Here is a 13359-nt window from a genome sequence, read left to right as displayed (position 1 = left end):
GACAAGTAGACCATGACCCCATCCCTCTTCCAGAGACGGCTTCTGCGAGGGGGCAGTGCCTGAGGAGAGGGGAAACAGACAGGGTTCCTCAGCCAGAATGAACCAACCCTTGAACCAATTCAGAGTCACCATTTGCTTCCCAGGTTATCTCCTCTAACATGATTTTATATCATCCTTATTGGAGCCTTTTGTTTTGTTTTGTTTTGTTTTCCCCTTTAGAGAAAGCTGAAGAGCTGAAATCTTCAACATTATTTTCCACAGCTCTAAGATCAATAATAAACACACAACATCACTTTCTTACCCAAAAGTATTTAACTTTCTGACCAATTTCCTATCATCTGTGTTATAATAAGCTACCATTTTTATTGAGATATTTAAGTATTAATAAAATATTTCCTGAATAGAAAAATGCCTGATATATAGGTGTGTGTGAGCAGGAATGACTGACATTTTCTCTTACTCTTCTTCATACTCATTACTTGGGCAACTCAAAACACCAGCCCAAATTTTAATTACTGCATCAGGTCTCCCCTGAGCAAGTGCTGAGGAGAGGCGGTTGAAGAAATCAATTGTTGCACATATATATTCTTTTGCAGGCATTGTGGCAGCTGCTTTCTCACTGTTTTGCTTTGTCACCCACCTCAGGCTGTTGCTTAGGTGAAGCCTGATGTAAGGCCAGCTGAAAATAAGCACATCCACGCCAACTGTTTGCACCAGGGCTTGTGTTCTTGAAGGTGTTCAAGAGTCTACTGGTCGTGGTGTGGTGTGGTGGCTCACACCATCCATCTGAATGATACCACAGTGCCCGAAGCCAGGCTCACCTGGCTCTGCAGGACGCTCCTGAACAGGGGAACCAGGTGGTGCAAAGCCACTGTAGTGGATCCGGTGCCATCTGCCCTCCTGGCCATGAGCACGGAGTCTCTCGGATAAGCCAGCGAGTCCTGGCTGCCAGAGCAATCCCTCGGTGCTGCTGACAGCTTGTACAAGGGACAGGACTGTGTCCAGATGGCCCCAGCTTTTGAGGAACTGCACTGAGAGATCAAAATTGAGCTCACCCCTCCCATGGTGGCAGTGGGGGCTGAGAGCTTTTTCTGCCGCCCTGTTGCCCATATACCACTCCTATCGGCTGCTATGCCTGACAGTATTGCTACCAACCTCACCGCCCATTGCCCACACAGGCTGGCAGCCGCCCCCAGCTCCCCCCGACATGCACCGCCTGTCACCTTCCCTCCACCACCTCTCTGAGGTCCGCTCGGTCAGCTGCATGCCCCGTCCCCTCCTTGCTGTGCCCCCTTCCTCACTGCAGCCTCCCATCTGTCACCCATCCCAAAACCAAACAACAAATCACTTGCCTCAGCCTCTTGTGTCTTTCTTCCAGACATCCTTTGCACTCCTTTTTTTCTTCCATCCTATGGCAAGGTCAAACTTCTTAACTTCCCTTTCCAGATGCCCATATGCTTTTTTTTTTTTTTTTTTTTTTTTTTTCTCCTATGTCATTCTTCCCTATTATATCTCAGTCTCTTTTTCACCAGTGATGCCAGCTTGGATCATCTGTTTAGACACATCTACAACTATCTTTTTCCCTCCTGCCCCACTATCCCCGCTCCATAACACTGCTGCAATCAATGGGTGGCCAATGGTCCCTCTTTTCTATCCAGTAGGAAATGTCCCTGAACTGGGAACTTTAAAAAATAGCCAAGATCTTAACAGGTGGGTTGAATGTAGCAGCCAATCTATCTCATAAATTGCCTTTTAATTTGAAATGGGGACCAAATGTAAAGTATGCAACAGCTGTGTAGGATGAAGGTGATGTAACCCTTCCTTCACCATTTGAAATTTATCCTGCAGAGGTGTTTGGCTTCAAGGAGGACTTGCTGGGTGTGGATGGACACTTTTTAACAAGGCATTTGTTGTCACACACAAAAAAAAACACACAAGCAAACAACAACAACAATAAAATAGCTTTTTTGTTTACTAAGATTTGGTTTTACTGGGGATAGATTTCCTGGTAGGACTAAGGAGACTGGATTGCTCTTCCCTCACTAGCAAACAAAACACGGTTTCCCAAGAGAAGAAATAGAAACCCATGTAGACCCCCATCTCTATAAAGATACTATTCAGGTCCATTTGTGAAGAAAACCCTCTCTGTGCTGCAAAAACAACTCTTCTCACTAATTAATCTCTTTGCTCCAGAAAATATAAATGTTTCTTTCTGACTTCTTTTGTCAGCCCCAGGCACACCACAAACACTTGTTTATCATCTCCCTCCATTTCTCACCAGTCTCCTTGTCACCAGTAACCACTGATAATCGCATGTCAGGAAACACCCTAACCCTTATCCTGAAGTTTCAAATAGGCCAGTTCTTCTTTAGTTTTTATTCTCACTGTTGTACGTCGGATGTATGGAGCTCTGGGTGCTCATCAGCGCAGTTTGCTGTGCTGCCCAGCTTGCTTAGAGTAGTGTCTTGTTGATTGGATTACATCTGAATAGCACTTTAGCTGCCTTAATATCGGGAAGTTCACCAGAGCCCCTGTGATTGTTACCCCGTGTCTATCACTTAGAGAACACTAAGGCTCTATTTCTTCTTTGCTATGAAATAATGACTAACTGGAGCACTGAACTCTGATCAGCAAAAACCCTTCAAACGTTTGCAAGTGTTCTGCCATTTGCCCCTCTGTGCTCACTGGAAATGTTACCACAGAGCTAGGGGAAAGGAGAAGTGGCCCAGGCAGCAGCCGGCTCCATGGCTCTTCTCCGAAAGCTGGTCCCACAGCCAAGACCGTGATGTATGGAGAAGGGTCGTGGAGAACACTCTGAATTTGTTTCTGAATGCTGCAAGATGAGGCCACACCCCTTTTCCCAGGTGTGATTCCCAGAGAGGCAGCTACACTCCTCTTTGTATTCCTGTATGCACAGAGGTGTGCTCCTGGGAGAAGGAAGCATGTTTGGATCATGAGGATGTGAAAGACGCAGGAGTCAGACAGGATGGTTTCTTACCAGGATTTAAGGGTCCAGAGCACCACAGAAACATCAGACTCAGTCAAACAACTTCTGAAGAAAGAAAACAAAAATGCTACAGATAAGAAAGACATAAGGAAATGTTAATACTTTAATAGCTAAACCAACTCTCAGTCTATGTAGGCCAGCAGTCCCCAATCCACAGTCCTCTGACGTTTCCTGTAGCAAAGGAAAATTTTGAAAAAAGTTGAAATTGAGACTGGCAGGCAGCACAAAATAAAACATTGCTCGTGGCATATGAGCTTGTGTGTAGGCATCGTGCCAGGCCAGTGACCCTGACAGGCAGAGGGCTCCTCTGCACCCGCCCCTTGCACTGAGTGCCGGCTTTCAGCCTTTGGCCAGAAGGGATCTGGTGGTCTGTGAGGAGCGGTAACACCAAGGGGCAGGTCTGTGGTCAGTGAGAAGAATGGCAGCAGAGGGAAAAGTGAAATGGATTGAAAAATGCTGCCTCATGGGAAGAAACTCCTTTGCCTCTTTGCTTTTAGCTCCATCACTAATTGGGGCCTGGACAGGAGAAAGCTAAAAAATACACCCATGGAGCTCAAACACACAGTTTTAGTGACATAAAAACACACAGGCTGGGGTGGAATTGAAATGTTAATAGATGAAAAATTCAACTAGAAAATCTACTTTTTATCCTATTACTTTTAAATGCAATCAAGACGCCACAGTTCATAACGTGTCCTCCACACAGGGTGGCCATGCATGCTTCATACCTACCCTTCTTTCCTTTTGGGTGAAGCTGCTTCTTGTACATAAGTAGATCTTCATCTGGTGTAAACAGGACTTTTCAGAAAGTTACAGTAATATACACACCTTCAGGATCTGGCCATGAAGCCCTTTGCAAAGCATTCAAACCAATGCCTCACGGAAATCTGTTTTCTGAATGAATCCAGACTATTTCAGACTAGGATATTTTTTGATGCATGAAAATCTGGCCGAAGAGCCATCGGCAAAGGGAAATAATGAGAGGAACAAATTATCAAATTATCAAATTTGGGGCAGGTGCCCCTGGAGAGTCTGGGCTGTCCGTGAGCTCCCCTTTAAAGGCTTATTTTGTGCAGGGGAAAGCTCCCACCTCCCGCACTGCCAGTTCTGTCACACATTAATAGTCTCTTTCCATAGCAACACCTGACCCTTCCCTCCCCTTGCTGTGATTATACATACATATATACATATATATACATATATATATTCCCTGCCTAGGGAAAGGATGGACAGCTGACAATTTTCTGTGGCATCAGCACAATTTAATGAAAGGAAGACTTAACAAAACAGCAAGAGAGCTGGAATGCTTCTCCTAAAACAAGAAATATGGCGAGTCACGGGCTCCACAACTGTGTCAACAGCACAACAAGCTGTTATCAGTAGCTTCAGACTGGCTTCTGCTTCCAGAAGACGGTACTATGACAAGTACTGAATAAACATGGGTGACAGCACTTTGGAAATGGGCCATTGCCAGGGCAGCTGCAAGGGATGTGCAGAGAAGAGCTGCGGTCCAGTGAAAGGCGATCGCCCACTTGGAGGCAGCGGTCCTCTCACAGGCAATGTGGTAATGCAAGAGCCTGCAAGAGCCTGGCTGAAATCCTGGCTCTACTCCTACCATCGCTAGCCACTGCTCTTTGAATGAAAAGCCAGTGTTTTGTGTTAGAAGCAGAAAAGTCTTTTGTGGTGTTGTTCAACCCAAGGTATGTAAAAGAGGATGGGCAAAGCACAGCCTCCTGACACCTCTTGCAAGGAGGAAAGTGCAAATAAAAGCAAAAGGAGTTGCACCTAGGAGCAAAGTGGTACCTAGCAATGGAGTAGGTAGGAGCTGGAGGGGAATTCTAGAATATTCCAGAAAATACACCATGTTTACAGGAAAATAGAAGTTTGCACAAATACAGAAGCAAGAATTAAACCTGTGCACAAAGCAGACCGATAACCAAAGGGAAAAATGTGCTCAGGTACAGAAACACATCATAAAGCCATTCAGAGCTGAGATGAAGCTGCTAATAGGAATCCCTCAAAACAAGGGATAACATCTCTTGATAAAGCAGCCAACACATGCGAGTGCCACAAAGCACTGAGCCACAGACCTCTGTGGGTGATGGGTGATGCTGAGATGTCCTTGGGGTGAGGAGGACCAAGTCCTGCAGGCCTGGCCCAGCACACTCATGGGGTGGGGAAGCAATTGGAGGAGGTGAATCCTACAGGACAAATTCGGGGTAAAAGCAGATCTCCTGATCAGATTAACAGAGAAACAAAACAGACTTTTAGCACAGATAAAGCTGCAGAATTAAAGAACAATAGCTTGCATGGGAGATGTCATTGTATCTACGAAATCCAGCACAGGATGGATCCACAGCCTAGAGATAGAGGAACGTGCAGGTAAATTGAAGGCTGGCAATGACCCAAAACTGCTAAAGAGAGCACTGAAAAACATCAAGTGCGTGCTACCGATACTCAGTGCTCTGATGTGAAGAAAAGGTATTACCCAGGGAAAAAAAAAATCATTCCTTGGAGCCAATAGATTAGGTAGAGTGTTTGTTCCAGCTGTGAGGAGCAGGAGGCAGCCTATCAACATACCAAAATATCTTCGCATCTCTCATTAGAGCTGATGAAATTTATCTTTTCTTTTTTTCCTTTTTTTTCCCCCCTCTCTGATGAAACAGATGTCCAATTCATTGCATCTGAAACATTTTGTTTCATCCCCAAAGATCTGCGCAGCTCGCCCTGGGGCATGGCCCCGCTGAGGCTGCCCCACAGCTCCCAGCCCTGCAAGCACGGGGGGTCTGGGGACTGTCAGGCAGGAAGAGTCCTGGGTTCACAGCCCCCCCAGCAAAGCCGACAGGCGTGGTTCAGGGGAGGCTGAAACAAAGGGGGGTTGAAATTCCCAATTTGTTAACCTTATGGACCCTCTGAGGCTGCTCACAGCCATAGGAGTTGAAAAGGATGGGGAAGGGAGTGGAAAAAAAAAAAAAGACAGTGCTTTCCTTCTTGATATTATTATCCCTGGGCCAGTGTGGGCTGGGGACCACTGGGGCAGAACAAAGAGTCAACGCAGACGTCAGTGTGCTCAGACGAAGGGTCCCGCTTGCTGAATGAACCAAAAACTTTTGACTTTTTAATTCCAACCTCAGTCAGAAGGTTATTAGACCAATGACCGCTGGGCCTAAACCAACAGCAAGCCCCTGAGTGACAATTTCTACCGATTATGCTAATAAAACCCAGGACTTCTTTGAAGCCGAAGCATGTTTCTGCTCTCGCCATCCACAAGCCATCCCTGAGAACCACATGTGATGCTTCCCTAGTGTGGTTCCTCTGGCATTCTTGTGCATCTCTGATGAAATATGGTCTCACTAAAGGCATGGGCAAATTATGTTCAGCTGTGGTGGCAGCAAGGCAAAAACGCTCATGTGTATGTGTAAGAAAATCCTGCTTCCAAGCCAAAGTGAAGAAACTCCCAGGTAAAGGCAGCTTCTTTAAATAAACCTGAGCGGAGGAAGACAAAAGGGAACCGTTAACAACAATGTTTGATGTAGTAAAACTCTCAGTGCAGGGTTGTATCCTTCCTCAGTGTCTTCACTGAGTTCTGAACCTTGAGGCTGGATTAAGGGTAAGTCCCTAGAAAGATATCCAAAGCTGATGTTAGAGACTGAAGCAATTACGAACTCCACCAGTTCTTTAAAATAACAGTTCAAAATATATAATGCACCTTTAAAATACTGTTGATTGTAACATTTTAAAAAATGGATGCTAGAAACCCAAGAGATCAAGTTATGGTCCCTACGTCTCCCTGTGGTTCTGGTCCAGCCTCACAGTCTCACAACCTGCTCAGTCTGCACTGGCCAGGTAGTTTTATATTATTTCTTTGCACCAAGGTGTGAATCAGGAACTGGGGGCATAAATCAGGAGGAGAGATTCCCAAATAATCCCCCTGAAAGGCAAAGTTCTTTTTAGTTTTCATTCCCTCTTAGTTTTTATTCCCTCTTGGAGAAGATTTCTTTACGGGGAAGAATATGTCCAGATTTATAGTTGGGTAAAGGAGAGTAAAACCGGGGTAAAACAAGTGTGGGACACTGATGTTACCTTTAGATCAGCCAAATGGACAAAAGTTTAATCAGAAAAAGTGACTTGAATTTCACTCTCCGTTTCCCATTCCACCTTTTACGAAGAATCTGCTCAGAAGGACAGACGGACAGCCTCCGAGGGATGCTGTGCTGGGCTGCTGAGCCCTGTACCAATGGCAAAAACTGCCAAAACTCGGGACCATGTTGTCAGGGCCGCCGTCCACGGAGAGAAAAGCCTGAGGAAGGTGGGAGAAGCTTGCCAGAGGTTGGGGGTCTCCGCCGGACCCCCTCCATGCCCCTCCACGCAGCAGGAACCCCCCGGGCTCAGTGGGGGGAACACCAGGAGGGAATCCGCAGAGAGCTTGGGGGCGGCCACGGGCGAGCCCCCATCCCGAAGGGCGACCCCCTCAGAGCTGCGCCACAACCTGAGAGCGCAATTAGCGTTATCGTGATGAATTTATAGGCTGCGAGTCCTTGCTGTGCCTTTCAGGAGTCGCAGGGCACTCTGTCCCCATCTGTTCCTTTATGATTATTACTCCCCCCCCCCATTTTTTTTTTTTTTTTATTTAATAGTAATCGTTGACCTAATACATATGACTGGGGGAAAGGGGGAAGATGCGGCTCCTCCACAACGTCAATCAAAACTCTTCCTCAAACCCTTCCCACACGAACACTTTCTTTCTCCCAGCGGTACTGGCAAGATGTTCTTAGCCAAATACATGATTCTATTAATGAGCACTTATATTTGCTAAGGAATGCAAATTCTTTCTCTCCGTGTATTATTAGCTGTATCAGAATGTTTGTCCTTTCAGTCCTCTTTGAAGTTGAAGGAGGAAAGGCTGTTATGTGGCACTGAGAAGAAAAAAAAGAAAAAAAAAAAAAAAAAAGAGAGAGAGAGAGAGAGGGAAAAAACACTTCTAACTCCTCGGGGTTTTTATTTGTTCTCTTGCCAAAAACGCCAAAGGTAGCAAAAGTTACAGAAATTATTTAAAATGTGTGGTTTTTTTCCTCTAAATTAGATAGATTTTTTCCAACTGATCGTCCCCTTTTAATAATAATGGGATCTAATGAACAGCCTGCTTTGAATTGACTTTACAAAATCATCTCTCTGATGCTCTGGAGGACCCGTTTCGAGTCGGAAGGAAACAAACCCGGCCGCCTCCCCCGGCGCTCCCCAGCCTCGCCCGGAGCCAGGGCCGCGCTGCGCGGGTGCGGAGTGGGTTGCGCGGGTGCGGAGCGGTTTCCGCAGCGCTCCGCGAGGCCGCCGCGGCTCGGCTGAAGTTTTTCTTCCAGATAAGGGGGGGAAAAAAAATAAAAAGGGGGCCGCTGCGGCGGCTAAACTTTTGTCATGTATCACTTTTCCTCTTGAAAGGTGTTATAACAGCAATTCAATTACAGTAAATAGTGTACATCATCTTCACAGCTGGAAAATTCTGTAACTAACTGTGACCAAACGTTGTAAAGGAATATAGCTTAACCGGTATTACTTTTTTTGTTGCTGACCACAGGTTAATTAATTTCAAGGAGCTTAGTATATCTAAACAGAAACACACTGAGATGCTGGCAAGAAATCATAAAATATAAAACGCGGAATTAGGGAGATCATGGGAAATCTCCGCAGTAGCTTTCGGTGTCTGGGAATAACCGCGGCGGCACCCCCAACCCCCTCGACCAGGCACTCGGGCCCTGCTCCCCTAAAAGCAAGGGGATGCGGCGACCCCCTGCAGGCACCCCTAAAGCACCCACGAACGGTCGGGTGCCCGTGCGTGGGTGCGCATCCCTCGGGGCGGCGCAGATGCCAGGCGGTGCGTGTCAGCACCGCACGCTCCCAATCCAGCCGTGCCCGGAGCAGTGTCTGTGTGCCTGTCCGTGTGTCTGTGTGTCTGTCTGTGGCAGGCCGTCCGTATAGGTTTTCACCGGACATCTACTTTCAAGCCCAGCGCGAAGCTTGCGCGCGGAGGTGAAGCGTTTCACGTCGGGGCGAAGAGGTGAGGTCCGAAAGAAACCCTAAATCACCCCCCGTGAAAAAACCCGAGCGAAACCCCCCATAAAGCGAGCGCAGCTCTCATTTCAATTAATGTAGTATTAGCTTCCCGGCTCCTGTTGCAAAGGGGATGATTTAAGGAGGATTTAATTTACTCGCGGCTATATGAAAAAGGCGTTATGTGCCGTAGGAGGTGTTTGCGGTTCGACACATGGAAGAGATGTTGTTTCCACCTCGCCGTGTGGCAGCAGGAGGAGATCCCTGCCCCAGCCCCCCCAGTGGTATCGGGAGGGGTGCAGGATCCAGCCCGGGGAGTCACGGCCAGCAGGCATAGCCGGCCGGGGCCTGATCCTGCTGCGGGAGCTGAGCTCGTCCTGCGTGGCTGGGGGAGGTTGAGTGATGGGAGGAAGGTCTGAGGTGGCAGCCCGGTTTGGGGTGTAAAATAATGTAAATACACACCCAAAAACAGAGACAGAGGGGCAGAGACCTGGCCGCGAACCAGGTGGATTTCACTGGGTAAGGGAGGCAGGATCGGGCCCTCTCGCCCGCTCCTGACACGGGTTAGAGAAGCTTTCGCCAAACGGACTAGAGTCACCAGAAAGGTTCCCATTAATTTCCACGCTTAGCAGGGAGCTGTTGGCCACGTTTCCAAAAAATAAAATAATAATAACAACAACAGCAACAATAATAAAAAGAACTCGAGCTGTGAAAACTTTGTTAAACAAAAACCTCAAAACCTCTCTCACCAGTGAAGGACCGATCTGTTTGCTTTAAAAAGAAAGCAACCACCGGTCGCCACCTCCAAACTGCAATCCTCAGCCCCAGAACAAAGGTCCGAGCACCTACGTTTTGCAGTTGTCAGGACAATCTTGTCCAGCTCTGAGGTGAAAGGAATACAAAATCTCTGCCTCCTCTCCCTCAGCCCCAGCAAAAACCCGCAGGAGAGGGCATCGACCCGGAGCCCCCCGCCCTGCCCGCAAGACAGATGTTTAATATTTCATTTTTTCCCTCTTCCCAAGGAAGACTTTGAGAGTTGAGCTCCTGCCCCGCGTCCTTGCCCAGAAAAACAACGATTCCCTCCTGGGCTGTTCGTCTGGGGCTCGTCCGTCCCCGTCCCCGTCTCCCCCCTCCCCCCCCCCGGGGCTCCCGGTGGCTGGGACGGAAAGCGAGGAGCGAGCACAGCCCTGCTCCTCTCCCTGGCACCTCGACCGCTTCCAGCTGCCTCCAATTTTTGTACTTTTCCCTCCACCGACTGCACTTTGTTAAGCTGGAAGCGGAAATTCGGCACTCGAATTGTTGTACTCGTGCAATAATACTTTTTTTTTCTCCAAATAGGAAAATAGTTCTTAAACTTATTTCTTTTCCCTCTCACCTGCCGTCGAATGCATTTAATTTGCCTTCATTCTAACTCTCGTTTTCCCAGACTTTCTGTGTTTATTCCCCTATTTCCAACATTGCACCCGAAATCCTGGATTGCAAGCACATCGCCATCCAGATACGAGCAAAAGATCACAAACGCATGAACCCCCCTAATTCTGTCTTATCTTTTATTATTTTCTTTAGGAAAATAAATCCCACACCAGAAGATGCTTCTGGTCATCCTTTAAACCCACCCATCACTGATTGTTCGATTTATTTTATTTTAAATTCTTTAGCCTTGTTTATTATCTTCAGGAAATTGCTTCCCCTACCGCGTAGGTTCATTTTCGTGCCTTCGCCCAGAAATATTCCCAGCAGAGGAAAATGCACATCAAAAGCATCTCAAAAGTTTTTCTTCACACCGTTAAGTTCGTCTATAATTTTATTTATTAAAATTATCATCTTTCATTTAGAAAAGGTGGGGTCCACGCAAAACGGGGAGTTATTTGTAAATTATCTGATCACTTCAGATGACAAGAAAAAATTGAATGTTTTGTGCATTATTGAGATGTCATTTGCCGCTGTCAAATTCGGAAGGGAGGGAGAATGGGAAACTTTGCTTTTTAAAATATTGGTTTTCTTATCGTACACACAGCAGTGCAACCCCCTTCATTTGGGGCGTTTTGCAGAGATTATTTTATGCTTCTCAGTTTGTCAGGGCAGATATTTTTTTTATTTCGAAAGGTATTGCGAAACTCCGGTTACTCCAAACCCTTTTTCATCCCTTATAAGCGGAGAAAAAATATATGTACAAATTCCTCCTTCTTTTTTAATATTTGCTTTTCTCTCCTAGAGCAAGAAATGCCTGCAGCCAACCTCCACGGGCACATTTTCGCAGCTCCCCTGCGCTCCCCTCACCTGAGGAAGCCCACCCGGCGCCAGGGAAGGTTTACACGATTAAACAAACAAAAACCCAGCCGGGATGCGAGAGACGGGGCAGGTTTTTTTTTGTATCGTTCCAGATTTGGGCTTTGCACAGCACCTAGGAGCAAACCGCAGAGGGGGGACCCCTCCCCTGCTCCGAGGTCCCTCGGGGCTCGCCTCGCAGCTAATTAGGAGGGAGCACCCCGGCAAGTTCCCGTTTCCAACCCCACCTCGTTGCTTTCGGGAAGTTTCCCGCTTCGTTTCCTTTCGAAACCGCAATAATTAGACCTGAGCTGAGTTAACTCCTCTTCCTCCTGGTCAACAAATCAATAGCAATTAATTTGAAATAGCTGAGATGATAAAACACTTCCTATTGCACCTGACCTTTCCCAAAGAGTTGTAAAGTGGGATAGACCGAATCTGTGTTTTAACACAGCTCCCGTTTGTTTAATCCGTCTTTTGCTGTTTCTCGGCTCCTAGGAGGAGACTTTTTATTTTCACTTTCTGTCTGTTATTCCGACTTTTTATTTAAGATTTTAAACAAAAATCCTTAGAACGATTAGATTATTTAAATAAAACAATAATGATATGAGATCTTTGTTGTAAAAATAATCTCTTTGCAATAAAGTTTAAGTTAAAAAACGCAATATATTTCATGTAACCGCATATGATAGATTTTTTACAGTATCAGACATGAATTTACACGTAGCCGGTATTATATCTGTTATGCATAGGGTTTCTGAGGACATGAATTGATCTAAAATTGAAATTGTAGAGGAGAAGAAGGTGATGGGGTGGGAGGACTGTAAAGGGAAGAGATCAGAAACGTTTAGGTGTGGAATATTAATTATAAAACACAGAACTCTTCACTTTTCTTTGCTTGATAAAAAAGCCTCGTCTTCCCCCTCTCCCCCTCTTGCTCCTTCTCTCTCTCTTTTATTGGAAAGAGGATCCTAAATTCCTTTTGACTGATAGGAAGTTACAAGACAAGATGCTATTTTCTCTTTCTTTTCTGACAACTCTGTCATCCCAGGGATCATAGTCATGTCAGAGTGTCTGTCTGGGAGAAAAAAAAAAAAATCACTGAAGCCTGTGGCCATCTTTGCATCAAAATTTTCCAGACCTCTATTTTTGATTGTGATCCCGCTGATCTGAGTTTGAAATGCGAACGCAGCAAAGCCCCTAAGCCTTCAATCGTGTGAAATTTTCAAAAGATCTCTAGAAGCAATCTCAGGCTGTCTGACCCCTGACAGGCAGAGATCTCTTTATACCTCTCTCTGCCAGCACTTCATTTGTTGGAATATCTTTCAGATTTGCACCTCCAGATGACAACCTGAGTGTTTATTATGTGTATGAATCTGAAATCTTCACTGCAGTACAAAGGAGACGTCTTAAACATCATATTTAATTTCAGATCACAATTACCTGCTCCTCTTTTGCTTCTAATTATCTATTCTTCCTTCCTTTCCGTGGCATGTTGATATTTTGTTGATTCTCCCTTTTAATCAGCCTTTCTTTCTTTTTCTTTCTTTCTTTTTAATCGTATTAGTTTAGTCCACGGGGGAATTAAACATGTCACGGTGGACACACATCATGCCTATGTGGAGAGAGAAAATTCGAGCGAGGAGCATGTGTTCCCTATGGCTGTCTGGATACATGTATGTGCTCTGGAGAAATAATAACTATTCCTGCCATTATAATCCAGGTTGTTAGTATGCTTCATCTCCCATTAATCTTTATACATCAATTTAAATTGGCAGCAGTGTTTATGTTTTGTCCCGTGACGTAGCAGCAATGTCACTTGGTAGCAACCAAGCCCTTTAGCGTCCTCCCTTTAAGAAAGCAAAAGGGAGAAAAAGGGGGGGAGAATTAAAAAAAAAAAAAAAATCGCTTCTAACTTTTTTCTCTTTTCTTTAAGGGTCCTTACATGTCTCCTTCGTGCCTTCCCGTTCACCTGTTTAGAAGAAACCCCTTTTCCCCAGACTCTTTGGAGAGCTGGCTATGCCTGTCGTGGTTATTTT

This window comes from Netta rufina (assembly GCF_964035555.1).
Source record: "Netta rufina genome assembly, chromosome: 11".
In the NCBI taxonomy this organism is placed as follows: domain Eukaryota; kingdom Metazoa; phylum Chordata; class Aves; order Anseriformes; family Anatidae; genus Netta; species Netta rufina.
This window is presented reverse-complemented; position numbering follows the sequence as displayed.